Here is a 27,280-nt window from a genome sequence, read left to right on the forward strand (position 1 = left end):
CTTATACATGCACAGAAAAAAGTTGTGTTGTTGTTACAGAAAAACTGAAACGCTAACTTATTAATCTTTATGCAAACTTAACTCAAAAATGATACAACATGTTTGCTGTGAGCAAGGATGGAAAAATGTTCAAAGTAGGATTTCAACAGATACTGACTTAGAAACAAATGGTAGGTGGATTTCTACAGCCTGCAAGATTGTAAACTTGCCATTAAATATCATTTCTTAAAGCCCTAAGAAAACAGGGGAAATCAATAAATAGGATACATGTGTTGAGCTAAATGGCTAACATTTTTAAGTATGTACCAGGGAAAAATTATACAAATTCTCAACTATTATTCAAGTGTTACCCCAATAAATAACTTCATGAGAGTAATTACTTTAAGACTCAAAAAAATAAAAATTGGGACTACATACTAACTCTTCCTAGGAACTTGCCTTTTGACATTTTAATGTGTCTTTTTTTAATAGGAACTTTAATAGGCTTACAAAGACCACTAGTGTGTGTTCCACCAAGTTATTTATCACAATTTCCACCCCCCCCCCAAATTGTGAACAAGGTTAATAACATATTATAAAGAAATTACGACCATTCATTAAATTAGCATTACATGTGACAGATTCAATATGAATGCAGTGTTAGAGTTTAAAAGGAGGTCCTAAACATTATCACTTGCATCCACAAAATATTGGGTGAATTACATTGTCAGATGCAATGATCATGAAAGGTTTGATAATACTCTCCAGAATTCACATTCATTGAACAAATTCCACAAACATTCACTGTACCTAGCATGTGGTAGGAGAGACAGTTGCTACTCTCAGAATATGGGAGTTATAACAATGTGAGAACAGAGGCATACTAAAATATTTTAAAAGATTATGTACGGAAGTATGATTAACAGTATCTGGAAAAATTAAGAAAAGCTTCAGAACAGAAATACTACTTGGGTTTTGCAGGCTGAGAAAGAGTTTGCCAGACATTCAGGAGAGCAAAAGCAGAAAGCACATCATTCAAAGTCTTGGATTACAGGATTAGAAAAGAGCCATGTTTAAAGAGGAATAAGATCAGTAAACACTGAGGGAGGGTGTTGAGTGGTGGGAGACACTGCTGATGAAGATGGCAGGCATTTTCATCAGAACTGATGGCAAAGCCACAACTGAAGCCCAGATTTGCCACAAACTTATTTCAGCCCTGAAAGTTCTAGCAGGTTTCCTCGTCTGCAAAGCAGTTGTATAGGAGAAGATTGTATGATGCTATAGTCAGGACAAAATACACACACACACAAAAAAACATACTGGCCGGTACCTGGTAAGCTTTCAATAAATGGTAAGTAATTAATGTTACTGGATTACTAGTTTCTTACAGACCAAATTATGTGAATAATTTAAAATTGGAAGGAAAAAAAATCCTTCAGACCAGAAAGGATAAAATTTAATGTGGGAAGGAGCACACACTAAATCAGAACTTCACCCTTTCTGCCAAAGCAAAGAGTTTTTTTAAGACTTCAAGAACTATGGAAAATCTCTCAGAACCTAGGTCTGTGTGCGTTTCTGTCTATCCAACATGATTTTCTCTCTATTTTAAGCTTACTTTCCTCAAAACGGCAATTTCTCTAACACGGTCACTACTGAAATCTCTAAAGAAGTACATTATGAGTGTGTCTGAAAGCCCTCTCTGTCAATGAGCTGCCCCTGCCTCTGTTCCCTCCCCCAACACACACATACCCAAATTTTTCCCCGAACCCCACCCTGCCTCTCTTTTATTGATGTTTTTTGCAGGATGACATAAGAAAGACAAGATAGATGATATCATACAGCAGAGCCCATTATTTATTAGCATTCTTTTCTTGTCTCTCATCCAAAAGGAAAATTCTTAAACAGTGAGGGTTGAGGATCTATTTTTTTTAATAACTGGTTTGAAAGTGAGATAAATTTCTCAAGGTAATAACTAGCCATGATAAGAAATCCAGAAAACTCTTGCCCCAAAAATATTCTAAAAAGAAAAAAATTTAAGTATTTTGTATAAATACTTCTTTATTTGCAAATATATCAGTCCCATAAAGAAATAACTTCAAAAGCTAAATATTTGCTTTTTGTATATTGTTAACTCTCAATCCTAAAATCATCAGTGTATTAAAAGTCTACATCCCTGAATTCATTATGGCCAATTAAATTAGGTTGTGAAAAAAATAATGCCAGGAGATTCTTAGCTGAGGTTCAACTTCACCTAAACTCATACAATTTAAAAGGCAAATCAAAATGAATTGGGGATACTGACAACAAGGACTTTAAATTTCTTGAACTGTCAATTCTTATCACTAGGTTCGATGTGCCACTTAACCACTGTCTGGTCTATTAAATGTCCTTGGACTCTCCTAAAAGAAGCAGTTAAAATATCATATCCTGAATTAAAGTCATAAAAACAAATACACCAAAGTAATCATCTTAATATACAGATGCAATCATGTTATCAACCAACTCAAAAAATCCAAAAGTACACCAGCATCTTCAGAAATAAGTAGAAATTAATAAGTAGGATATCCAAAGAATTCTTCGATGTATCTGCTAAATGAACTCTAACTACTCCCTCTCATCCAATCCCAACCACCAAATACTTCAGGCCCTTATGTTTTTGTTACTGTAAGTCCAATGCACCTCGGGTACCATTCCCCCATCTTAACCTCATAAAATCCTTCTAGATGTCCTCCATCCCCAGGATCCAACTCCACCACTTAGAAGCTTTCTCCAATCCCCTTCAGACATAAATAATCCATTCTCCTTCTTTTCTTTCTTAGTACATTCTGCATCACTGCCTGTTATTACTGACAATACTTTTTCCTGGCAATACAGCTAAATTTGGCATATCTCTCTCCCCTCCTCAACTTCCATAAGTGAATAATAATAGCCTTGAAGGTAAGTCAATTTTGTTTTCATTGTCTAGCTCACAGTATTGAGTATAGTCCCTTATAAGTTGGTACTCCAAAAACACCTGTTCAAGTCAACTGAATCCTCATGAAAATAGAAAACCATGTCAAACTGTAGTACTAGATACAGCATGCTAATGATCATCAAGTAAGCCAAGATATCTGACAATATTATCATAGTCACATGAAAGCCCGGCATCACACTGTATTCACCACACCTTTCTACCCCAAATAGTTCCCAGTACATAGCAGAAGTCAATAAATATTTGTTGAATCAATGAACAGCAGCAAAGTAAATGTGGTATGAAAAAGGCCCTGAAACGATTAGTTTTAACACATTACACTTAAGAAACTAAATTCTAAATTATTTCAGGGCTTAGTATTATGCCAAAAGACAAAGTATTTACTATATGCACAACATTAGAGACACTAGGAAATACTAAGCAGAGGGGAAAAGATTAAGGATAACACGGCTTTTAAGAAAGATAAAAGCCTAATAGAAAGACACAGAAGATACAGGTGGGGTGGGGGAGGACAGCAAAAGGAAAATATATGCATGGGAAGGGAAATCACTTAACCATAAAGAATAAACTGTGGCAGCCCAAAGAGGACACAAAAGAAAAAGAACGATCTTTAAATCCATCCGTATTTTATAAAACTCTAACTTCAAAACCATACACAGATTAAGCCTACAAGCTTTAGTAATTATTAGAGCACTGAATAAATTCTTTCTCTGGGTAATATGAAACAATTATCACCATAGGAAAAGTACTCCCAAAAAGGGTACTAAACAGGATGCATGCTTGCTCAGTCATTCAGTCATGTCTAACTCTTTGTGACCTTGTGGACTGTGGCCCGCCAGTCTCCTCTGTCCATAGGATTTCCCAGGCAAAAATATTAGAGCAGGTTGCCATTTCCTTTTTCAAGGAATCTTTCCAACCCAAGGATCAAACTCATGTCTCCTGCATTACAAGCGGATTCTTTACCACTGAGCCACCTGGGCTGCTGCTGCTTAGTCACTCAGTCACGTCCAACATTTTGCAACTCATGGACTGTAGCCTGCCAGGTTCCTCTATATGGGGATTCTCCAGGCAAGAATACTGGAGTGGGTTGCCATGCCCTCCTCCAGGGGATCTTCCTGACCTGATTGAACCCAGGTCTCCTAAGTTGCAGGTAGAGTCTTTACCATCTGAGCCACCTGGGAAGCCCCATTAAATAGGATACTCTTCAAGTATTTCTTGTTCTTAGACCAAGATGGTATATCATAAAAGAACAAACTGAGTAAACATGGGGAAAGTAACAAATATAGTACAAAGCAGTGGAAAATACATAGTGGAAAGAGCAATGATTTTGAATCAAAAAGACCACATGGTCATATTCTAAACCCTGCTCTGACACATTAGATATGTAACTTTGGCTACTTTAATTTCTCTGTTTCTTCACATGCAAAATAAACTTTATCACAATCTCTACACCCCACTGGGTTGCTGTAAAGACTAAAGAAGGGAACATATGCAAACTACCCAGTTTAGAACCTGGAACATGGTAGGAATGCATGCCAATCTTAATTCCAGATTTAGCACACTTAAAAAAAATAAGCCAACTATCCCTAATACCTACACTTATATCTTGAGTATCAGATACAGTAGTTTAGTCATTAAGTCTCTCCCCTTAAGTGTAAAAGGGAAGTAAACATCTCAGGGAAAAGTTAGAACCAAAAGTAACCAGGATGTTGGAAATGGTTCAGTTCAGAAGTCCCAATCTTTATTTGCTAAAGTCCTTGCTAAAGCAGTGATCCCAGGCTCTTGAACCTCACTAATGTATAACATTTCAGAAACTACTGGGAAATATCATAGGTTGTAAACTACCCAATAAGGAGATTTTTTTTTCAAAACTAGACTATCATCACCAACGTTATCTGTATAGACAATGTAAAATAAGTAAGTACGAAGTACAAAATGTCAGTACTAAGCATAGCCCTTTAATTGTACAAATTTTAGCTTTATGAAAAATTTACTATATTATTTAATTTTTCTTCATTACTCTAAGACCATTTAAAACTTTAATGGGCCATAGCATTTGAGAGCCATTAGTTTATCCCAGCATGAACCACTTTTAAAAACTCCCTATATTAGCACTTATATACCACAAGTAATTAAAAAAAAAAAAAAACTCGGAAAACAAGCACCAAAAGTTTTTGCTTTATAAGAAGAAAGGAAAAACTGGTTTAAAACCTATTGAGACCTAGGTTAGATAAGGAAACAAGCATTTTTCATAATAGCTTGGTTCTTTACAAACTTACCACTATCGGGTTTCTGGAATCAAACAGTGAGGCAAAGGCTCCCTCTGCTGACAAATAGACAAAGAATCTAATCCTATCAAACAGCAATCAACTTTTCAAAAATTTTGCCACTAACTGGATATCACGTGGGCTTTTACTATTCTCTATCAAAGACTAGTTTTACTTTATATCCTAAAACACTGAAATATATCTCCATCTGACACAAATGTGAAAGAAAGACATGTATAACGAGGCAACACTCCATATGCATTTCAATAGATCTTTCTAAACTGGCTTTCAAATTTCTTGGTGTCTCCTCTATGCTCTAAGGGTTAACTGAGCTAGAATGTCATACAAAGAGGAAATTAAAGAAGCTAAGAGTTGACTCATTGGAAAAGACTTTGATGCTGGGAGGGATTGGGGGCAGGAGGAGAAAGGGACAACAGAGGATGAGATGGCTGGATGGCATCACTGACTTGATGGACTTGAGTCTGAGTGAACTCTGGGAGCTGGTGATGGACAGGGAGGCCTGGCGTGCTGCGATTCATGGGGTCGCAAAGAGTCAGACACGACTGAGCAACTGAACTGAACTGAACTGAAAGAACTGAGGTTGGTTTCAAGAGATTGCATAGTAATTTCTGAACGCAGTGACAACCTTCTCTCCTAGAAATCTCATGAGATTAAGTAAATCAAAGGATTCAAAATTAACAACAGCAGGTTATAAGCACTGGCCCATATATTATTGACATATCCATCTCTAGCAACTATTCTGTAACTTGGGAAGATCAAGAACTATCATTCTTATTAGACTGCAGAGAGACCTAAGGCTCAGGAAGGTTCGACGGTGTGTTAAGGACACACAACCAGTAAGCAGACAAGCCAGAATTAAGGCCTAATTCTTAGTCTGCTTCTCTGACTGAAAACTATGCATAAAATAGATTAATGACAATCTGAAAATTCTTTTCTGATTTCAAATTTAACATAGCCAAACATCACAAATACATTCAGGGTGCTTACAAACGGGGCTTCCCAGGTGGCACAGTGGTAAAGAATCTGCCTGCCAATGCAGGAGACTCAGGTTCAATCCCTGAGTCAGGAAGATCCCCTGGAGTAAGAAATGGCAACCCACTAGAGTATTCTTGCCTGGAAAATTCCATGGACAGAGGAGCCTGGCAGGCTACAGTCCATGAGGTCACAAAGAGTTAGACACAACTGAGCACACACACATGCACATGCTGATAAATCACATCGGATTTAAATACAAAATGTTAAAGATTTCACTTTGGCAGACAAAACTTAATATAGCCTCCTGGTGAATTCCTCACTGTAATTTATTTATTCTTGTCTTATTTCTAAAATGATTGCTTGAAGAGGCAAATAAAACTAAACAAATTATAAAATAAGTAGATGAGAACAGCAGATAAAACCCTCATTCTCCCAGTAAAATTAGAGAATAAAATGTTCATTAAAAGCAGTATTTTTGAGTATATCAATATGCTGCTGCTGCTGCTGCTGCTGCTATGTAGCTTCAGTCGTGTCCGACTCTGTGCGACCCCATAGACAGCAGCCCACCAGGCTCCACCGTCCCTGGGATTCTCCAGGCAAGAACACTGGAGTGGGTTGCCATTTCCTTCTCCAAGGCATGAAAGTGAAAAGTGAAAGTGAAGTCGCTCAGTCGTGTCCGACTCCCAACGACCCCATGGACTGCAGCCCACCAGGCTCCTCCATCCATGGGATCCTCCAGGCAAGAGCACTGGAGTGGGGTGCCATTGCCTTCTCCATATGCTGCCTCCCCTTAAAAATGGTAAATAAAATTCAAGAGCCAAACACTAAGTGAAAGTGAGAACCATAAAGGTAAACAGAGCCACTGGGGATTCTCCTAAACCATAACCCTCAGCATCAGTTGTCATAGTCTCAAAATGTCATATGGTAAAGAAGGAAAACAGTGGGGCCCACTCTATGTAGGAAATCCAATTGAGCCTGTATATTATCTTTCTCCCCCTAGTATAAAGCTAAGACCACAAAGGGCTTTACTCTTACAGTAAAGAGAACTTAGAAACAGCATCACCCCACCCACCGACCCCCACCCCACACACACACACATGCCCAAGAGAAAGCAAAATGCATATCTCAAAACTTGGAACAAGATGAAGGAGAACATTCTCTCCTAAGAATTCACAACCCCCAAGCTGATCTTAATGTGGGTTTTCAGACCAAATTCACTCTATTGACTTGCCCAAGAAGCCTCAATCTGTGAAGTCAGTATAAAGTGACCTTGGGTGAGAAGCACCACCAAGCCACTGACAAAAGAAAACTCAAATCTTTGAAGGAACACACCAATCATTCCCATGGATAGAGTTTCAAGAATATGACTTCACAGGCAAAAATCCCAATGTATAAGAAACAGGAGGCAATATGAGCAAGAGACAGCAAAAATACTAGAAAGCAGCATCAGAACTGCAAAGACTTCATTCACTGAAATTATCAATAAAGAATAAAATTACTACACCCAGCATGGCGAAAAATAATAAAATTATCAAAAAAAACAAAGAGAGAGAGAGACATGAACAATAACGTAAGATGGTCTAATGTATCTAATCGGATTTTCATTATGAGACAATGAAGAGAATTTGAAAGGCAATATTCAAAGAAATAACAGCTGAAGATTTTCCAAAATTGTTGAAAAGCATCAATCCTAAGATCTAGGTTTAAGCCAAATAAATTGCAAATAGGATAAGTAAAAATAAATCCTCCCTTAGATGCCTGACAGAGAAACTGCAAAACAGCAAAGAGAAAAGGAATTTTTTAAAAGCAATAGAGAAAAGACTGATAAACTAGCAAAAGAATAACAGCTAGACTAAGAGATGACTTTTTAACATCAGTGTTTCCCAGAACAGAGCAGAATATTATCTTCTGTGGAGCAGGAAAAATAACTGTCAACATAATATTGAATTCCCAGACTTCCTCCCATCTCCTCCAAAAAAAAAATAATAATAATGTTATTACAAAGATTCCATTCACAATAACCGAGGCAATTAAACTCCTAACACACTGACTCTAACTCAACTTTCAGAGCTTAACTTCCTTAGGAAGGCCAAACTAAGTAAGGCCAAACTAGACGATATACATCTAAAATATATCTTCTTCATCATGGCATCTTTTCCTTCATAGCACTTGTGCTTTTATACCTGCTTCTATGATTATCAACTTAATATATGTCTCCCTCTCCAAACTTAATGAGGTCACAGACCTCTATTGTTGTTGTTCAGCTGCTAAATTGTGTTCAACTCTTTGTGACCCCTATGGACAGTAGCCCACTAGGCTCCTCTGTCCATGGGGTTTTCCAGGCAAGAATACTGGGGTGGGTTGCCATTTCCTTCTCCAGGGGATCTTCTCAGACCAGGAATCAAACCCACACCTCCTGCACTGGCAGGTAGATTCTTTACCACTGCTGCTGCTGCTGCTTAGTCACTTCAGTCGTGTCCGACTCTGCGCGACCCCAGAGATGGTAGCCCACCAGGCTCTCCCGTCCCTGGGATTCTCCAGGCAAGAACACTGGAGTGAGTTGCCATTTCCTTCTCCAATGCGTGAAAGTGAAAAGTGAAAGTGAAGTCACTCAGTCGTGTCCAACTCTTCGAGACCCCATGGACCGTAGCCCACCAGGCTCCTCTGCCCATGGGATTTTCCAGGCGAGAGTACTGGAGTGGGGTGCCATTGCCTTCTCCCTTTACCACTGAGTCAACAGTGAAGCCCACACAGACCTCTATACTTATCACCATATTGTTGCTACAGTGCTTGGCACATAAGTGAAAGGAAAGGAAGTGAAAGAAGGATGGAGGAAGGGAAGAAAAGAGGCAGGGAAGATGTAACCAACAAGTAAACAATCAACATAGATAAAACTAAAATTTTTACTAAAAAACATAAAAGGACACCTAAATAAATAATAAGACATATTATATTCCTGGTTGGAAAGAATCAATATATAAACATGTCATGTATGCATTAATATAATCTATAGATGTGATGCAATGTCAGACAAAATTCCAGCATGATTTTTTTCATGGAACTCAATAAACTATTTTTCAAGCCTGAAAGGAAAATAAAAAAAGAAACAAGAATAACTTATAAATACTTAAAAACAAGACCAATAAAAAATGATTACTCCTCCCACATATCAAAACATACTATACAGTAATTTTTAAGACAGTATTTATGTTTTTTATAGATACACTATTTATGGACAAATAAATAATTGGCATTCTTTATAGATACACTATTTATGGACATAAATCAAGGGAAAGGAATAGAGTCTAAGAGCAAATAAATGACTAAATGGGTAATGTGCATATAAGAAAGTCAGCATTTCAAAGAATATTCATAAATGGCACTTGGACAACAGGATACACATTTGGAGAAAAAATTAAATTAGAGCCCTACTACCTATAATATCTAAAAACAAATTCCAGAAAGTTAAGAAAACATGTGAGAATATTTTAGAATCACAGTGTAAGAAAGATCTTCATTAGAAAGGTACAAAGATCAGAAGCCATAACAAAAAAAGATCAAAACATTTAACATCAGAAAAATCCATCATTCACAAGACACAACCTTGGGCAACCTGCTTAATCTTATCAAGCCTAAATATTCTTGTGCCTGAAATGAAAATAATGACCTAATTTACAGGGTTGCTTTGAGAATTAAAAGAGAAAGTTAAGGTTAAATCCTTAGCATAGTCTTAGGTGGGAGCACATAGCAACTGCCCAATGAATATTTTTTTTGCTACTATTTTTAAATTAAGAAAGTATCACACATCACTTTTGCCCATTAAACAGAGATCTTGAACTTAAAAAAATGACAATATCTGACATTGGCACAGATATTACACATAGCAGAGAAAATGGTACATTTGGGCCATCTCTCTCAACATAAAACAATTTACAATGTGTATCAAAAGCTTTTGGTCTCAAGTGTCTAGTCTTAGGTTTTTTTCATTTGTTTTTATTTTTATTGGGCCATAGGGGATGGATTAGGAAATAACTCTGCAATTCATGTCCCACTGGGGAAATGTCCGTTCTGATTTTCCTAGGCTGGCTTTTAGAGCTTTCTTTTTCTTGGAGCCACTGCTCTTGCTGGCAGCTGTCTCTTTAGGTCCACTGCTGAGTGGCTTCTACTTGGAAGAGAATTTCCTCTATTTCTTGGGGACACTCTTGTCTCCTTACTCTTACGGGTCACTAACCAGTTTGCTCATCTTTGAGCAAAGGTTTTCTAATCATGAGAAGACTTCCACTGCCAGCTCTCTCTTCAAGATCACTTCTTCAAGATCTCTTCAAGATCACCAGTTCCTCCTTGGGTAAAAAAGATTTCTTTTTCTATGGTTTGGAGAAGGAGACAGATGGGTCTTCTACGCCATTCTCCTGAGGAGCTTCCTGGGGCTTTTGCCTCTTCTTCTTCATGGGCCTTCCACTTGTTTCCTCACATCCCTTTGAAAAACTACTGCTGTTTTCTGAAGATATCAGGGAAATTGCAGCCAGGTGTTTCTTTTCCTTCTTTAAGCGTTTCTTCTCCTGTTTCACCAGCTTCCTAGTAATCCCAGCAACCACTTCCTGTGAACCACTGCCTCCTTCATGACATCCAAATTCTTTTGTGAAATCTCTCCAATCTCATAGAAAGGCAGCTGCCCCTCAACTTATTCTAAAAGCTTCATCCCAAATACAAACTGCCTCAGAGAAACAATCAATTCATGAGGCAATACTGCATTTGTTTGCCAGGTATCGGGAGATACTGCCTTTGTTCTTGGCAGCTGCTGGGCCAATGAAGGTAGAGTACTAAAAAAAAAAAAAAAATCAGTCCATATTTTGGGATGCTAGTCCTTGCCTTGAGAGCTTGGGAAATGTGGTCCCTTTGCTGGGCCCAAGGAACCTCTAAGCACCAGGACTGGCCACCACCCCCATAACAGAGGTCTGTAGAACTCAGGGAGCTCTAGTCAACCATCACTATTAACCCATAATCTTAGGGTCTTAGTAGGAAAGTAGCTGCCAGGGACTGGGGCTAGAGGACACAGAGAGAGGTTGGTTAAAGGGTACAAATTTTCAACTATGAAATGAATAAAGCCTGAGGATCTACTGTAAAACATGCAGGTGATAGCACTGTATATAGCACAATACTGTATAATTAAAATTTGTTAAGAGAGTAGAATTTAGATAGTCTCACCAAAAAAAAAAAAAAAGTGAGTTGATGGACATGTTTTATTTTTTTAATATAAATTTATTTAATTGGAGACTAATTACTTTACAATATTTTATTGGTTTTGCCATATATCAACATGAATTCGCCACAGGTGTATACGTGTTCCCCATCCTGAACCCCCTTCCCACCTCCCTCCCCATACCATCCCTCTGGGTCATCCCAGTGCACCAGCCCCGAGCACCCTGTATCGTGGATGGACATGTTTTAAATGAAGGGAATCCTTAAACTATGTGTACTATATCAAATCACCATGGTGTACACTTTAAATATCTTACAATGTTATATGTCAATTATACCTTTAAGGTGTTCCCTGGTAGCTCAGACGGTAAAAAATCTGCTTGTAATACAGGAGATCCGGGTTTGATCCCTGGGTTGGAAAGATTCCTTGGAGGAGGGAATGGCAATCCACTCCAGTATTCTTACCTGGAGAATTCCATGGACAGAGGAGCCTGGTGGGCTACAGTCCATGGGATCGCAGAGTCGGACATAACTGAGTGACTAACACACACACACACCTCAATAAAGTAAAATAAGATAATTTTAAAAATACAATGGTCATAATTACCAGTATTTGAACCTCTGTGACTGTCAGAATTTCTACTGTTTCCATGAGTTTAATCTTTTTTTTTTTTTTTTTTTTTTTTAGATTCCAAATAAGTGAATGCAGCATTTGTCTTTGGCTTATTTCACTTAGCATAAATGCCCTCAACATCCATCCATGATGTCACAAATGGCAGGATTTCCCTCCATCCCCTAGAGTGGGAAATGGCAACTCCAGGGGATGGCAAACATTTAAAAATGGCAATCATTTTAAAATTAGATTGTTTGCTTTTTTCTATTAAGTTGTATGAGTCTTTACATATTTTGAATATTAATTCTTTATCAGATATATGACTCACAAATACTTCCTCCCATTTCATAGTTTGCCTTTTCATTTGATTAATGGTTTCCCTTGCTGTACAGAAGCTTTTTAGTTTTATGTAATCCCACTTTGCAGGGGGATAGAGGCTTTTTCCACCAGGGATTATTTATTTTAAAATTTGGAAGTAATCACATGAATACATTTTTGTTATAATCATAATGCTACAGTCAAAGAAAAGGTCCCCCTTTGTCCCCACTCACTTTTCTTTCCAAAGAATTTATCCAAAAATATAAAAGAAATACGGAGAAGGCGATGGCACCCCACTCCAGTACTCTTGCCTGGAAAATCCTGTGGATGGAGGAGCCTGGTGGGTTGCAGTCCATGGGGTTGCTAAGAGTCGGACAGGACTGAGTGACTTCACTTTCACTTTTCACTTTCATGCCTTGGAGAAGGAAATGGCCACCCGCTCCAGTGTTCTCGCCTGGAGAATCCCAGGGACGGGGGAGCCTGGTGGGCTGCCGTCTGTGGCATCGCACAGAGTCGGACACGACTGAAGCAACCTGGCAGCAGCAGTAGCAGCAGCAACTCCCTGCTACTCAATTTTGATCATCAGGTACCTCAGCTGATAAAGAATTCGCTTGCAATGCAGGAGACCCTGGTTCAATTCCTGGGTCAGGAAGATCCCCTGAAGAAGGGACAGACTACCCACTCAAGTATTCATGGGCTTTCCTGGTGGCTCAGATGGTAATAATCTGCCTGCAATGCGGGAGACCTGGGTTTGATCCCCGGGTTGGGGAGATCCACTGGAGGAGGGCAGGGCAACCCACTCTAGTATTCTTGCCTGGAGAACACCCCAGACAGAGGTGCCTGGCAGGCTACAGTCCGTAAGGGTCACAAAGAGGCGGACATGACTTAGTGACCAAGCACAGCACAACTTTTCTGTGACTATAAAACTTTTAGCATTTCTATTTCTCTTTAACTTTTTGTGGTGCTAAAAAATGTTCTCTTTTCATTCTCTTCAGTTTTATTGACGTAATAGTTGAAAGTTTGTCATATTTTTCCTTTTTTTGTATCATATGATGGGGTGTTAACTAAACTTGCTGTGGTAATCATTTCACAATATATGTAAGTCAATAAGAATACTGACACTGTAAACCTTAAACTTATACACTGCTATATGCCATGTGTTTATTTTCCCTTTATTGCCTTTGCTTTTGGTGTCAAATCAAAAGGAAAAAAATCATTGCTATGATCAATGTCAAAGCTTACTTTCCACATTTTCTTCTAGGGGTTTTATGGTTTCAGGTCTTACATTTAAGTCTTTCATCCATTTGGAATTGATTTGTGTATAGTGTAAGGGGTTCAGCTTCATTCTTTTGTATGTGTCAATACAGTTTTTCCAGCACTATTACTGAAGAGATTATCCTTTTCCCCCTGCATATACTTGATTCTTTTGTCATATCAATTCATGAATTAATTTCTCAGCTCTCTATTCTGTTCCATTGATCTATGGAATACCATATTGTTTTGATTACTATATGTTTTTAATATAATTTAAAATTAGGAAGTATAATTCCTCCAGCTTTTTTCATTTTTTTTCTCAAGATCGCTTTGACTACTTGGAGTCTTCTGTGGTTCCATACAAGTTTTACAATGACCACAGTATTCTTCAAAGCAAAATATTAGCAATAATTCCACTAACAGTGGTAAAGCATGGAATTCTCTAATCATTTAGAATTATATTGCAGTAGAATATTTGTTGATTTGATAAATGTTTTTGATACCATTAAGTGAGAAAAAAGACCTTAAAAGAGTACATACAATATGAATCTGACTTTACAGCATTAAAATGCAAAATAATGCAAAAATACACTAGGATAGTCATAATGATTAGCTAGTTCTTAGTGTCAACTAGAGATTATTTTATTTCTCATCTCATAAAACCTCATCCCAAGTTTCCAAAATGAACATGTTACTTAAAACAAAAAAATTCTTTTGATGGAAGGGACAGGTATCCATTAAACTTCCCACCATTCCTGAAGCTCAGGCCCCACCAATGATTGGCTCTGCCATGGGGTTTAAAGATAAAACTTCAAGCAATGTGATTTTTAAAAATCACATTGCAAATATATAAATTGAACCTTGGCAGGAAAGCAAATGTGTTAGAAAACTTTTGGTAAAATAATGACCTAAATTTTAAAGTTGCTGATTTATGTTCTTCTTTCTAGAAGCAGACAAAAAGCATCTACTCCTAAATAGGCTATTCTTATTTCATGAAAGAAAAGAATGCCTTCTGTACATGAAATATTTCTCTACCTTAAAAAACAACAGAGAGGGGAAGAGAAGTGAGGAGAGAACAGAAGGAACATGCATTCATGTCCTCATAAAGTAATTAATACAACCTCTAGAGAAGCTCTGTTTCTACCAACTATAAAATGAGCAAACTCTTCAAATTTTCTAGAATTTTTAGCCAACTGCCTCTATTCTCCTGGAGAAGGCAATGGCATCCCACTCCAGTACTCTTGCCTGGAAAATCCCGTGGACGGAAGAGCCTGGTAGGCTGCAGTCCACGGGGTCGCTAAGAGTCGGACACGACTGAGCGACTTCACTTTCACTTTTCACTTTCATGCATTGGAGAAGGAAATGGCAACCCAGTCCAGTGTTCTTGCCTGGAGAATCCCAGGGACGGGGGAGCCTGGTGGGCTGCTATCTCTGGGGTCGCACAGAGTCGGACACAACTGAAGTGACTTAGCCGCAGCAGTAGCAGCTCTATTCTCCATTATAAGATCAACAAATACAACTGTACTCCTAAGTGTAATAAAATAAAAATAATAAAATACATGCCATAGTTAGTCCAATGGAATAGTCACCTATGAGCTTTACTCTGAGCCTGTATATCAAAGCACAGTGAGCCAATGCAAAAGAGATTGTCCACAATAGTATTATTTTGGAAGCAATCTCCACAGCTAAATAAATTATGAAATATCCATACACAAAATTCTAGGAAGCCCATACAAGAACAAGGTAAGCCTATATGTTTGGACATGAAAAGATATCCATGTAAATGTAAGAAGCACATTATAGTTGAATATATAGTAACTCATTGACATAAAATAAAAAATATTTATAAAAGCATTGAATAATGTATGCAAGTGCAAGGTTGTTAATCAAGCTATTTACCTAGAGAAGAATGAAATTTCATAGGCAGCAAGGAAATTTTTAAAAGAGGGGCTTTCCATTTTTATTCTTTTTTAAAAAATAAAGATGTGTTTGTTTTATGTTTTTAACAAACATAAAGAATCACAAATATATTCAATAATTTATAAAAAGAAAAGTATTAAAAGCATTAATGAGCGTATATATAGAAATTAATTACAATGTACAGTTGACCCTTGGACATAACAGGAGTTGGGGCACTGACCCTCCACAGAGTCTAAACTCTTTTTGCATTGGCTCACTCTGCTTTGATATACAGGCTCAGAGTAAAGCTCACAGGTGACTATTCCACTGGACTGACTATGGCATGTATTTTATTATTTATATTTTATTACATTAGGAGTGCAGTTGTATTTGTTGATCTTATAATGGAGAATAGAGCTGCTACTATTGATTGATTTAACCAACCAAGAATCCTGTGGTACTACAGTATGTATTCATTAAAAAAAAAAAATCTAAGTGGACCCACATAGTTCAAACTCATGTCGTTCAACAGTCAGCTTATATGTATGCATAGAACACAAATTCTATGCCATTAAAAATGATGAAGTAGATTTACATTCATTGACACGTAAAGACATGTCAATGAATATGACATCATATGCACTGTCATGTAGTCACAATTTATAGGGCAAAATGGTCAGGAAAGACTGTGTTACCCATTTTGTTTAAAGTACATGTGTGCATATATGCTAAGTTGCTTCAGTTGTGTCTGACTCTGTGTTGACCCTATGGTTGCAGGCTGCCAGGCTCCTCTGTCCACGAGATTCCCCAGGCAAGAATACTGGAGTGGGTTGCCATGCCCTCCTCCAGGTGTTTAAAGTACACATGTGTATATAAAAGAGTATACAAGGTCAATAGTTATAATTAGTCATCAAATTTAATAATAACCCACTGTATAATTGTATTTTCTTCATTTAATTTTTTAATGTATAAACAATTAAATAGCAGTAGAGTAATATAGAAAAATATTCCTTAAAGCCGTTTCATTACTCACAAAAAAGAGCTATATATCCAAAGTTCAAGAATAAATAATTGTTCATACAGTTTCTAGTCACACAAAGTACAGTGAAAAGTAAAAGAAACTGTTTATATAAAATGAGAAAATAGCCAAGTATTTCCAATAAAGTTGGTTAGGAATCTGAATTACCCAGGTAACCACCTCCACTTTTCTATTTCACTTCCTGTATATGCACACACAGTCTGAGTTACTTTGTATATATATATGCCAATGCAAAAATATTTTCATCTTCAGTTATGTGTATAACTTTAAAAGTCCAATCAATTTTGTAAAGAACAAAAAAGTTGCCAGTGAAACCAAGAACTTGATTTAATATCATTCCAACAGAAGCTGCTGCATTTTAATGCACCTTTATAAAATCCATAAAATAAGCATTATAATGAAAGAGAAAGCCACAAAACTAACTGTTAAAATGATGACTTTTAACCTTTTTAATGCACAGTGGCAATCAACAGCTTTTTTAAATCCTCAGGCCCAAATGCACTCCAAGGTTTATAAGAGAAAACTCCACTTCAAAGTTCAAAATACTCATTGCTTAAAAGTAATAATAAATCCCCTAGTGAAACACTGGGTTCTGGCTTTAATTAGAAGTAAATGTGCTAAGATTGCCACCTCCTGCTGAATAAAAAGTCAAGTCCTTCAAGATCTACCTCAAGTGGATTTTCAAAAGACCTCAAATCTGAATCCTTCTTAAAGAAAGAAGAAAGGAGGATAGAAAAAAATATATATTCTCATGCAGAAGAGTTTAAGTGGGGCCACTTGAACTATCCAATGCTGCCAAATGCAAAATTCTCTTTCCCAAAAAAGTAAAACATACTCTTCTTTGGATCCATGTTCTGAGACAACAGATAAAACTCCATACTTGATGGTACTTCTCTAACAAGATATTAAAATATACTTCTCACATGTCAAATTCAAGACCAAAATATATCAACAGTGACAAATTCAAGGAGGAAAAAAATGAGATTCCATAATAAAATTATGACTTCTATTATTGTCCACTGAAAAAAAAATTCATCTGGTACAAAGAATATTGAAAAACATCAGTATTTCCCAAAAACTATTTTTCTCTATTCCCTTGAAATCACTGTTATGATATTTAAATCTTGAAATTTTCAAATCTTTTTATATATGTACATATATATATGTATATATAAGTATGGGCTTCCCAGGTGGCACTAGTGGTAAAGAACCCACCTGCCAACACAGGAGATGTAAGAGATGCAGGATCTATCCCTGGGTCAGGAAGATCCCCTGGAGAAGGACAGGGCAATCCACTCCAGTATTCTTGCCTACATTTTCCCATGGACAGAGGAGCACGGCAGGCTGCAGTCCATGGGACATGACTGTAAGCGACTATATAAGTGTGTGTGTGTGTGTGTGTATATATATATATATATGTATATATCTACACACACACATATATACCTATATATAATATATAAACAAATATACATAACTACAGAATTCTGACTCTGTCCATTTCCTTATTTAGAAAGAAATACTTCCATTAGAAAGGAAATAATATTTACTGATATTTTGCAGGTTGTCTCAAGAATTAAATGGAAACATGTGAAGGAAACTGGCACAGTACCAGTCAAAAAAATGTTTTTCTTAGCCTTTGGAAAGACAATAGAGATTTCAAAGTTAATAGCCCTTATTAGAAGATTTCTTTAACACAAGAAAAAGAAACAACATCTGCGGTTGTCTTTATTTTTTCCCTCCTAAATCAAATGCACTCTCCATTTAAGATATTTTAATAGTTTTTTACTGGCTTCATATTTTGGGATGCCAGTTATACAATACAGTAGCTTTCATTAAAAAAAAAAAAAGATTTGGTTTAAAAAAAAACATTAATGTATGAAACACAATGCTGTTCCTTTCTTTGGATGAAATAAGCTTAATTGAAAAATCTGTTTACTTAGCTCCTCCTCCTTGAAGGACACAATTTAACACAAATAAGACTTACAAATCTGTCTGCTAATGCAGGAGACACAAGAGATGCAGGTTCGATCCCTGGATCAGAAAGATCCCCTGGAGAAGGAAATAGCAACCCACTCCAGTATTCTTGAGGCCCATGGGGTCACAAAGAGTCGGACACAACTGAGCACACACAGACACCAATATGTCATATTGCCAACACAAGAAGTTTAGGATCACAACATCTGAAACTTTAACAGAGGAAGAAGTAGTTCATTACATCAGCGGTTGCCAAACTAAGGTCAACCGATTGGCCCTTGATAATTATATCATCGTCATCACAGGTGATGTTTGTTGTTAAGTTTATAGCAACCTTATATGAGCTACTATTACCAACCCTTCATAAAAGAAGGCACAGAGAGGTTAAGTAACCTGTTCAAAGTTACTCAGATAATAAGTAGTAAAGCTAGGATATAAACTTTGTCACTTTCAAATTTCCTCCCGGCCCCTTTCTGCCCAGTTAGACTTAGCAGGTCTGGAATAGGCCCTGCAATCAGTATTCAAATCTCCAGGTGATTCTTTTTTTAATTAATTAATTTTTTAGTTGGGAGATAACTGCCTCACAATGTTGTATTGGTTTCTGCTGCACAACAACATGAATCAGCTATAGGAAGTTCAATATCATGTAAAATAAACCACTAGTCAATAAATATCTAATGACTCCAAAATGAGAAAGCAAAAAGTTAAGAATAAAAACTTCCCCTCTTCTAGATAAAACAAATTAAGATCCTGAACAGATTATTTGTAATTTATAAAAATGTATTTGCAACTTGGTAGCAATGGCACCCCACTCCAGTACTCTTGCCTAGAAAATCCCATGGACGGAGCAGCCTGGTAGGCTGCAGTCCATGGGGTCGCTGAGAGTTGGACTCGACTCAGTGACTTCACTTTCACTTTTCATTTTCATGCATTGGAGAAGGAACTGGCAACCCAGGCCAGTGTTCTTGCCTGGAGAAGTCCAGGGACGGCGGAGCCTGGTGAGCCGTCTATGGGGTCGCACAGAGTCGGACACGACTGAAGCGACTTAGCAGCAGCAGCAGCAGCACTTTATTAACTACTTGAAATCAGTCAAAATAGCTACGTGTGAAAGTTGCTCAGTCGTGTCTGACTCTGCGACTCCATGGACTGTAGCCCACCAGGCTTCTCTGTCCATAGGGATTCTCCAGGCAAAAATACTGGAGTGGGTTGCCATGCCCTCCTCCAGGGCATCTTTCGAACCCAAGTCTCCAGCCTTGCAGGCAGATTCTTTACCATCTGAGCCACCACGGAAGCCCAAAATTGCTATGGCATTATTTCAAAGAAAAGAATGCAAACAAAAGTACATTAACAGTTCAGCATCAAAATAGCCAGCTAAACGATCAATGCCAAGACTCAGAGTTCACCTATAAGATTATTTCAGTTTTCCAGACAATGTCTCATTTCTCCATCTCCTCTATTTCTCCAATACATACAGTATGCATCATTCTGAAAAATTTCTAATTGTTAAATTCTGTTAAAAGTTTAAGTCAATGAACAAATGCTTCTCATTACAAAATCCAATAACTGTAATAGAATTATGAATTTAACATGTAAAGTTCTGAAAGCATTTTCTAAACAGATGAATTGTTTGAGAGTTACTATTTTCTGTAGGCTTGCCTATATGGAAACACACGTTTTTTCAATTACATAGTGAAGACTATGGCTTCTGTTCAAACCTAAATTTTATTGTTTATAAAATTAGAAACAGACACAAATATATAGAGATATATACACACATTTATAAACATATACACCTAGGCGATATATTATATCTGAACAGTTGAAAGGTTTATAGTGTTCTATAAGAAGGTACTTTACACACATATGAGAAAATTACTATTAATCTCTCAAATGGATAATTTGTTCATAAATAAACCTTTTGTAATCTCACAGACAGCATCATACATGCTACCACAGTTTTTTGTACAAGAGTCAAAATTAAGCTAAGTGAACATGCTGGTGAGCTCTAGCACCCTTATTTCTTTAAAAAAATCAAGAATTGCTTACAGTCATTGTTTGACATTTTTAACCCAAAAAGAGAGGATTCTATTTTAATCTAGTGTCTCCAAATGTTCACCCAAATCACACTACATTTTCATCAATACTTGATTTAGAAGCTCATTTAGAAGCTCATTTCTGATTATATATAAATTTTAAGATTAAAGGTAATTTAAATTTTCTTCATAATAATTTTCTGTATTTTTCCAAGTTTTGTGGAATTATATATGGCCTTTATCATTTAAAACAGGAGTAATTTTAAAGCAGTAATTAAAATATTTGAGTATGAAGTATAAATCAAAAAGCTTGGCATTGGTAATTCTCTCCAAAAATAACATAGGCTAATTTATGAATTTATGGAACATATAATAAAGGAACACATATTAAGTTCTGATTCAGACCTAATTGTTATAATAGGAGAAAAAAAGAGTTGGATAAGTTATACCTAAAATATAGTCCTTAATCTTTGTTAATATTAATACTATAATGAGAGCAGCAAGGGTTATTTTGTCTTGCAACTGGTTGTCACACTGGGGAAGGGGATAGTGCTACTGGCATCTAAGGGGATTACTGCTAAACATCCTACAATAGCACAGAGCAGTCTCTACAATAAAGGATTATCCAGACCCCAATGTCAACAGTGCCTAGGGTAAGAAACTCTGACGCGGAGAAAATAGATCTTTTTACATTTAAATTACAAGTCAAAATCCTAAAGGCAAATAATTTTAATTCAAAAAAGTTTATTCCTGTTTATTTTGAAGGACACACTAATTCCAATTTTCCAAGCATCTAAACTACTTACATACTTAAAATAGTTAAAAAAATAAAGCCTAACTTACCTTTCATTCACAATTCTCTGTTCTCACTGCCTTCAAATACCCCTGACCCAAACCCAAGTATAAACTCAAAACAAGATTTAAAAATACACCAAAGTTGTCCCTCTTCCTTTTGTGAGTATTTCATCTAGAATAAATGAAATCAAGTTTTTTTTAATTCAGATAAAGATAATCAAATCTAGCTAATAATATTTTTATTTCAAACTAATATTTTACTTTTAATTGCTTCAACTAAATTAAGATTGAAGGCTTTAAGGACTCTAAACAAACTACATACTGTATTATTGCTCTTGAAACTTATTTCATCTCACTTTTTTTATGCTGTTAAGTATTTTTTAATTGTGGTAAAACAGACATAAATGAGGGCTTCCGAGGTTACACAGTGGTAAGGAATCCACCGGCCAATGCAGGAGACACAAGACACGCAGGTTCGATCCCTGGGTCAGGGAGATCCCCTGAAGTAGGACATGGCAACCCTCGCCAATATTCTTGCCTGGGAAATTCCATGTATTGAGGAGCCTGGCCAGCTACAACGCATGGGGTCACAAAGAATTGGACACAACTGGGCACCCATGCATACATAAATGTAAAATTGACCATTCTGTTTCTGAATGCACAGTTTTGTGGTATCCAGTGTTATACAGTCATCACCACAATCTATCTGTAGAACTTTTTCATTTTTCCCAATGAAACTATGCATTAAACATTAACTACCCATTCCCAGTTTGTACAGTAGTACACGAACTGAGCAGTACAGTTGAGCAGTACACGAACTGAGAAATTTCAGATGTACAAGCTGGGTTTAGAAAAGGCAGAGGAACCAGGGATAAAATTGCCAACATTCACTGGATCATAGAGAAAGTAAGGGAATTCCAGAAGAACATCTACTTCTGCTTCACTGACTACACTAAAGCCTTTCACCTGTGGATCACAACAAACCGTGGAAAATTCTTAAAGAAATGGGAATACCAAACCACCTTACCTGTTCCTGAAAAACCTGTAGGCAGGACAAGAAGCAACAGTTAGAACCAGATATGGAACAAACGGCTGCTTCAAAATCGGGAAAGGAGTTAAGACAAGGCTATATATTGTCACCCTGCTTATTTAATTTATATGCAGAGTATAACAGGTGAAATATTGGGTTGGATGAATTACAGGCTGGAATCAATTTCCAAGGAGAAATATTTAACAACCTCAGGTATGCAGATGATACCACTCTAATGGCAGAAAGTGAAGAGGAGCCTCCTGATGAGGGCAGAAGAGGAGAGTAAGAAAGCTGGTTTAAAACTCAACATACAAAAAACTAAGCTCATGGCATCCGGTCCCATCACTTCAAGGCAAATAGAAGGGGAAAAAGTGGAAGCAGTGACAGTGACAGACTTTATTTTCTTGAGATCCAAAATCACACAGATGGTGACTGCAGCCATGAAATTAAAAAACACTTGCTCCTTGGAAGGAAAGCTGTGACAAGCCTAGACAGCATGTTAAAAAGCAGAGATATCACTTCATCGACAAAGCATGGTTTTTCTAGTAGTCATGTATAGATGGGAGAGTTGTACCATAGTGAAGACTGAGCAATGAAGAACTGATGTTTTTGCACTGTAGTGCTGGAGAAGACTCTTGAGAGTTCCTTGAACAGCAAGAAGATCAAACCAGTCAGTCCTAAAGGAAATCCACCCTAAATATTCATTGGAAGGACATCAGGAAAGATGAAGGCAAAAAGAGAAGAGGGTGGCAGAGAAAGAGACGGTTAGATAGCATCACTGACTCAATGGACATGAATCTGAGAAAATTCCAGGAGATAGTGAAGCACAGGAAAGCCTGGCATGCTGGAGTCCATGCTCTCCCAGCTCCTGGCACTCACCATTCTGTTTTCTGTTCCTACAACTCTCACTACTCTAGGACCTTGTATAAGAGGAATCACAGAATATTTGCCCTTTTGTGATTAGTTTATTTCACTCAGCATAATGTCTCCAAATTCAGCCATGTTGTAGCATACATCAGTACTTCACTCTTTTTTGTGACTGAATAATACTCTGTTATATGTATACAACATATTTTTATCTTCCACCTTCTCAAGCCTACTGTAAATATTGCTACTATGAACAATTCAGTTCAGTCGCTCAGTCATGTCTGACTCTTTGCAACCCATGGACTGCAGCATGCCAGGCCTCCCTGTCCATCACCAACTCCTGGAGTTTACTCCAACTCACATCCATTGAGTCGGTGATGCCATCCAACCATCTCATCTTCTGTAGTCCCCTTCTCTTCCCACTTTCAATCTTTCCCAGCATCAGGGTCTTTTGCAATGAGTCAGTTCTTCACATTAGGTGGCCGAAGTATTGGAGTTTCAGCTTCAACATCAGTTCTTCCAATGAATATTCAGGACTGATTTCCTTTAGGATAGACTGTTTGGATCTCCTTGCAATCTAAGGGACTCTCAAGAGTCTTCTCCAACACCAAGGTTCAAAAGCATCAATTCTTTGGTGCTCAGCTTTCATAATAGTCCAACTCTCATATCCATATATGACCACTGGAAAAACCATAGCTTTGACCACATGGACCTCTGTTGGCAAAGTAATGTCTCTGCTTTTTAATATGCTGTCTAGGGTGGTCATAACTTTTATTCCAAGGAGTAAGTGTCTTTTAATTCCATGGCTAAAGTCACCAACTGCAGTGATTTGGAAGCCCCAAAAAAATAAAGTCTCACTATTTCCACTGCTTCCCCATCTATTTGCCATGAAGTTATGGGACCAGATGCCATGATCCTAGTTTTCTGAATATTGAGTTTTAAGCCAGCTTTTTCACTCTCCTCTTTCACTTTCATCAACAGGCTCTTTAGTTCTTTTTCGCTTTCTGCCATAAGGGTGGTGTCATCTGCATATCTGAGGTTATTGATATTTCTCCCGGCAATCTTGATTCCAGCTTGCGCTTCATGCAGCCTAGCATTTCTCATGATGTACTCTGCATATAAATTAAATAAGCTGGGTGACAATATACAGCCTTGACATATTCCTTTCCTGATTTGGAACCAGTCTGTTGTTCCATGTCCCTTTCTAACTGTTGCTTTCTAACCTGCCTACAGATTTTTCAGGAGGCAGGTCAGGTGGTCTGGTATTCCCATCTGTTTAAGAATTTTCCACAGTTTGTGGTGATCCACACAGTCAAAGGCTTTGGCATACTCAATAAAGCAGAAGTAGATGTTTTTCTGGAACTCTCTTGCTTTTCTGATGGCAATTTGATCTCCGGTACCTCTGCCTTTTCTAAAACCAGCTTGAACATCTAGAAGTTCACGGTTCATGAACTGTTGAAACTATGAACATGAGTGTACAAATATCTGCTTGAGTCCCTGCTTTCACTTCTTTTGGGTATACACCCAGAAGTGGAATTGCTGGATCATATATTAAGTCTATGTTTAATTGTTTAACTTTTTGAGTACTCAATCACTTGATAACATAAATACATCTTTTGTATGGCTCTTACACCCTCTTCTTTGTTCTGCATAGTATGGGAAATGAGAGAAGAGATTTCTCTAATCTTGCAGTACTTATCAATAGAAGACCTACAAGATATACCTACAATGTACAAGAATGTCTAACAGAGCAAATCTGTGTATTTGTTTACACCCTAAGGCTGATATCATCTAACAGTTAAAACTTCATTAAAAATGATTTCCCTGGTGGCTCAGTGGTTGAGAATCTGCCTGCCAATGTAGGAGACATGGGTCTGATCCCTGGTCTGGGAAGATTTCACATCCAGCAGAGCAACTAAGCCCTTGTGCACAACTACTGAAGCCCACACGCCCTAGAGCTCGCATGCACCCGAGCTCGAGGTGCCCCCACGCGCTGCAACCAGAGGAAGCCCAGCAGCACTGACAACCTAGCACAGCCCTCCAAAAAAGGTGATCTCCCATGAACTGATGTATACACAAAACTATATATAAAATAGGTAGCTAATAAGGATCTACCATACAGCACAGGGAACTCTACTCAATACTCTGTAATGACCTACATGGGAAAAGAATAGAAAAAAGAGTGAATATAAGTATGTGTAGAAATGATTCACTTTGCTGTACACCTGAAATTAAAACAACATTGTAAATAAACTATATTTCAATTTTAAAAAATTTAAAACAAGAAAACAATGCTCTCCCATGCTAATATCCAGAATCCTCCTGGGGAAATTTTTTCCTTTTTTTGTTTTCTGCTTGTAGGATTATTAATTATTGGTTAAATTCTTTAAATTTTTATTTTATATTGGAGTATAATTGATGAACAATGTTGCTTTAGTTTCAGGTGTACTGTAAAGTGATTCAATTATACATATATATTTATCTATTCTTTTTTAAGTTCTTTTTCCATTTAGGTTATTACAAAAAACTGAGAAGCATTACCAGGACAAATTCTGGGGTATCAATCCTCAAAGGAATGAAGGTAAGGATGGTGTTTCAAACTGCACTGACACTCACTCACCAATGAAAACTTCTAAGTTCTCCATCTCTTTTTTCCATTGCGAATGAAAATCACTGCCACAAAGCCAAAGAGGAGTGTGTTGTAGCTTGTGGTTGTGTGTTGCAGCTTTGGTTATCTTGTGAAAGAAGAAAAGTCTGAGAACCAATGAGTACGGCAGTGTTCCCACAAGTGTTCCAGAACACACACACAAGATGAACGAGGATAAGTAAAAAGTAAACCCTGTAATTCTGAATATGAATTGAAAATTTCAGTATGAATCGATAATATACTTTTTAAATATGTATACATTTATATATATTTCCTATGTAAATATTTTCTACATAAATATAAATAAGTATATAAATAATTTTTAAAGAATATTATAGGTTCATTTTGAAATTTTCAGTTCAGCTCTAACCATCAAAACAAACCAGAAGCAATAATCAACTAGGAGCAGTGAGCACACTGGCACCCAAATTATGATCTTTAAATGCCATTTCCCACCAAAAAAAAAAAAAAAAGAAATGTGCTCCTTTTAAAAAAATGACTTATTCAAGTTCTGGAAGGGGAAATATATAAGATGTGGCTGAAATATCTGATAACAGAAAGCAAGAAAGCTGCCAGGCACTACTGAAGCTCTGTTAAAAGAGCTCAGGTGCACCAACTTGAAAACGTTCCCTTGACCAAAAATGGTATGGTAAGATTTTTAGTATTAATTAAAAATAACTTCAATAAATTAAATATATATATATATATTTATATATAAAATATATATTCAAATATATATTTAAATATATATTTATATATATAATATATATCCAAATATATAAATATTTAAATATATATATAAATCCATGAGTTCATATAAATATGCAAATATATAAATCCATGAGTTCATAATAATATGCAAATACCAAAAACAATGACTAATTCGTCATCTTTGGAGGATTCTAGGGAACCAGCTCCATATTTAGAAAACAAAAAGAGAACCAAGCACTCATCCTGCCTTTCCTATATGAAAAGTATCTCTGGGTAACCAAATAGTTTATAACTTACTTACTAAAGATCTATTTTTTTGGATGTATTTCAATTAATACATAATAAAGAAATGACAAAATCAGAATATAACCATTTTGAAACTCTAATAAAAAGTGATCTAGACAATGATCATCAATGTCTACTAATAACACAAAGACCGACAACCTGGCATCATGTACCTCCTTACAGAAGAAGTACACAACATCAGCTGTGAGGTTGCCAAAAAATCAAACCTGAATTTAATAAAATTTCTAGATCTAAGTATAAATTTACAAATTTGAAGGACAGAGGAACACATCAGTAAGATACCATGGGAATGGAGCAAAATCTAGACTATGGGAATTAATAGGACAAACAATTCAATTTATTCAACAAATAAGTTACAGAGGAGAGGGGGTGACAAGAG

At 36.9% G+C, this 27,280-nt stretch overlaps 1 protein-coding gene and 1 non-coding gene across 2 annotated transcripts in view; both read right to left on the reverse strand.

Moving 5' to 3' along the window:
* The window catches only part of BBS9 (Bardet-Biedl syndrome 9), a 469,218-nt gene that overhangs the window by 357,541 nt on the left and 84,397 nt on the right, over positions 1–27,280 (reverse strand). The window lies entirely within an intron of this gene.
* Positions 11,125–11,209, reverse strand: LOC120878296. The gene has a single exon (XR_005724504.1). It is a non-coding gene; the product is annotated as a small nucleolar RNA SNORD86 (small nucleolar RNA).

The sequence above is a fragment of the Oryx dammah genome, unplaced genomic scaffold (genome assembly GCF_014754425.2).
Source record: "Oryx dammah isolate SB20612 unplaced genomic scaffold, SCBI_Odam_1.1 HiC_scaffold_18, whole genome shotgun sequence".
Taxonomy (NCBI): Eukaryota; Metazoa; Chordata; class Mammalia; order Artiodactyla; family Bovidae; genus Oryx; species Oryx dammah.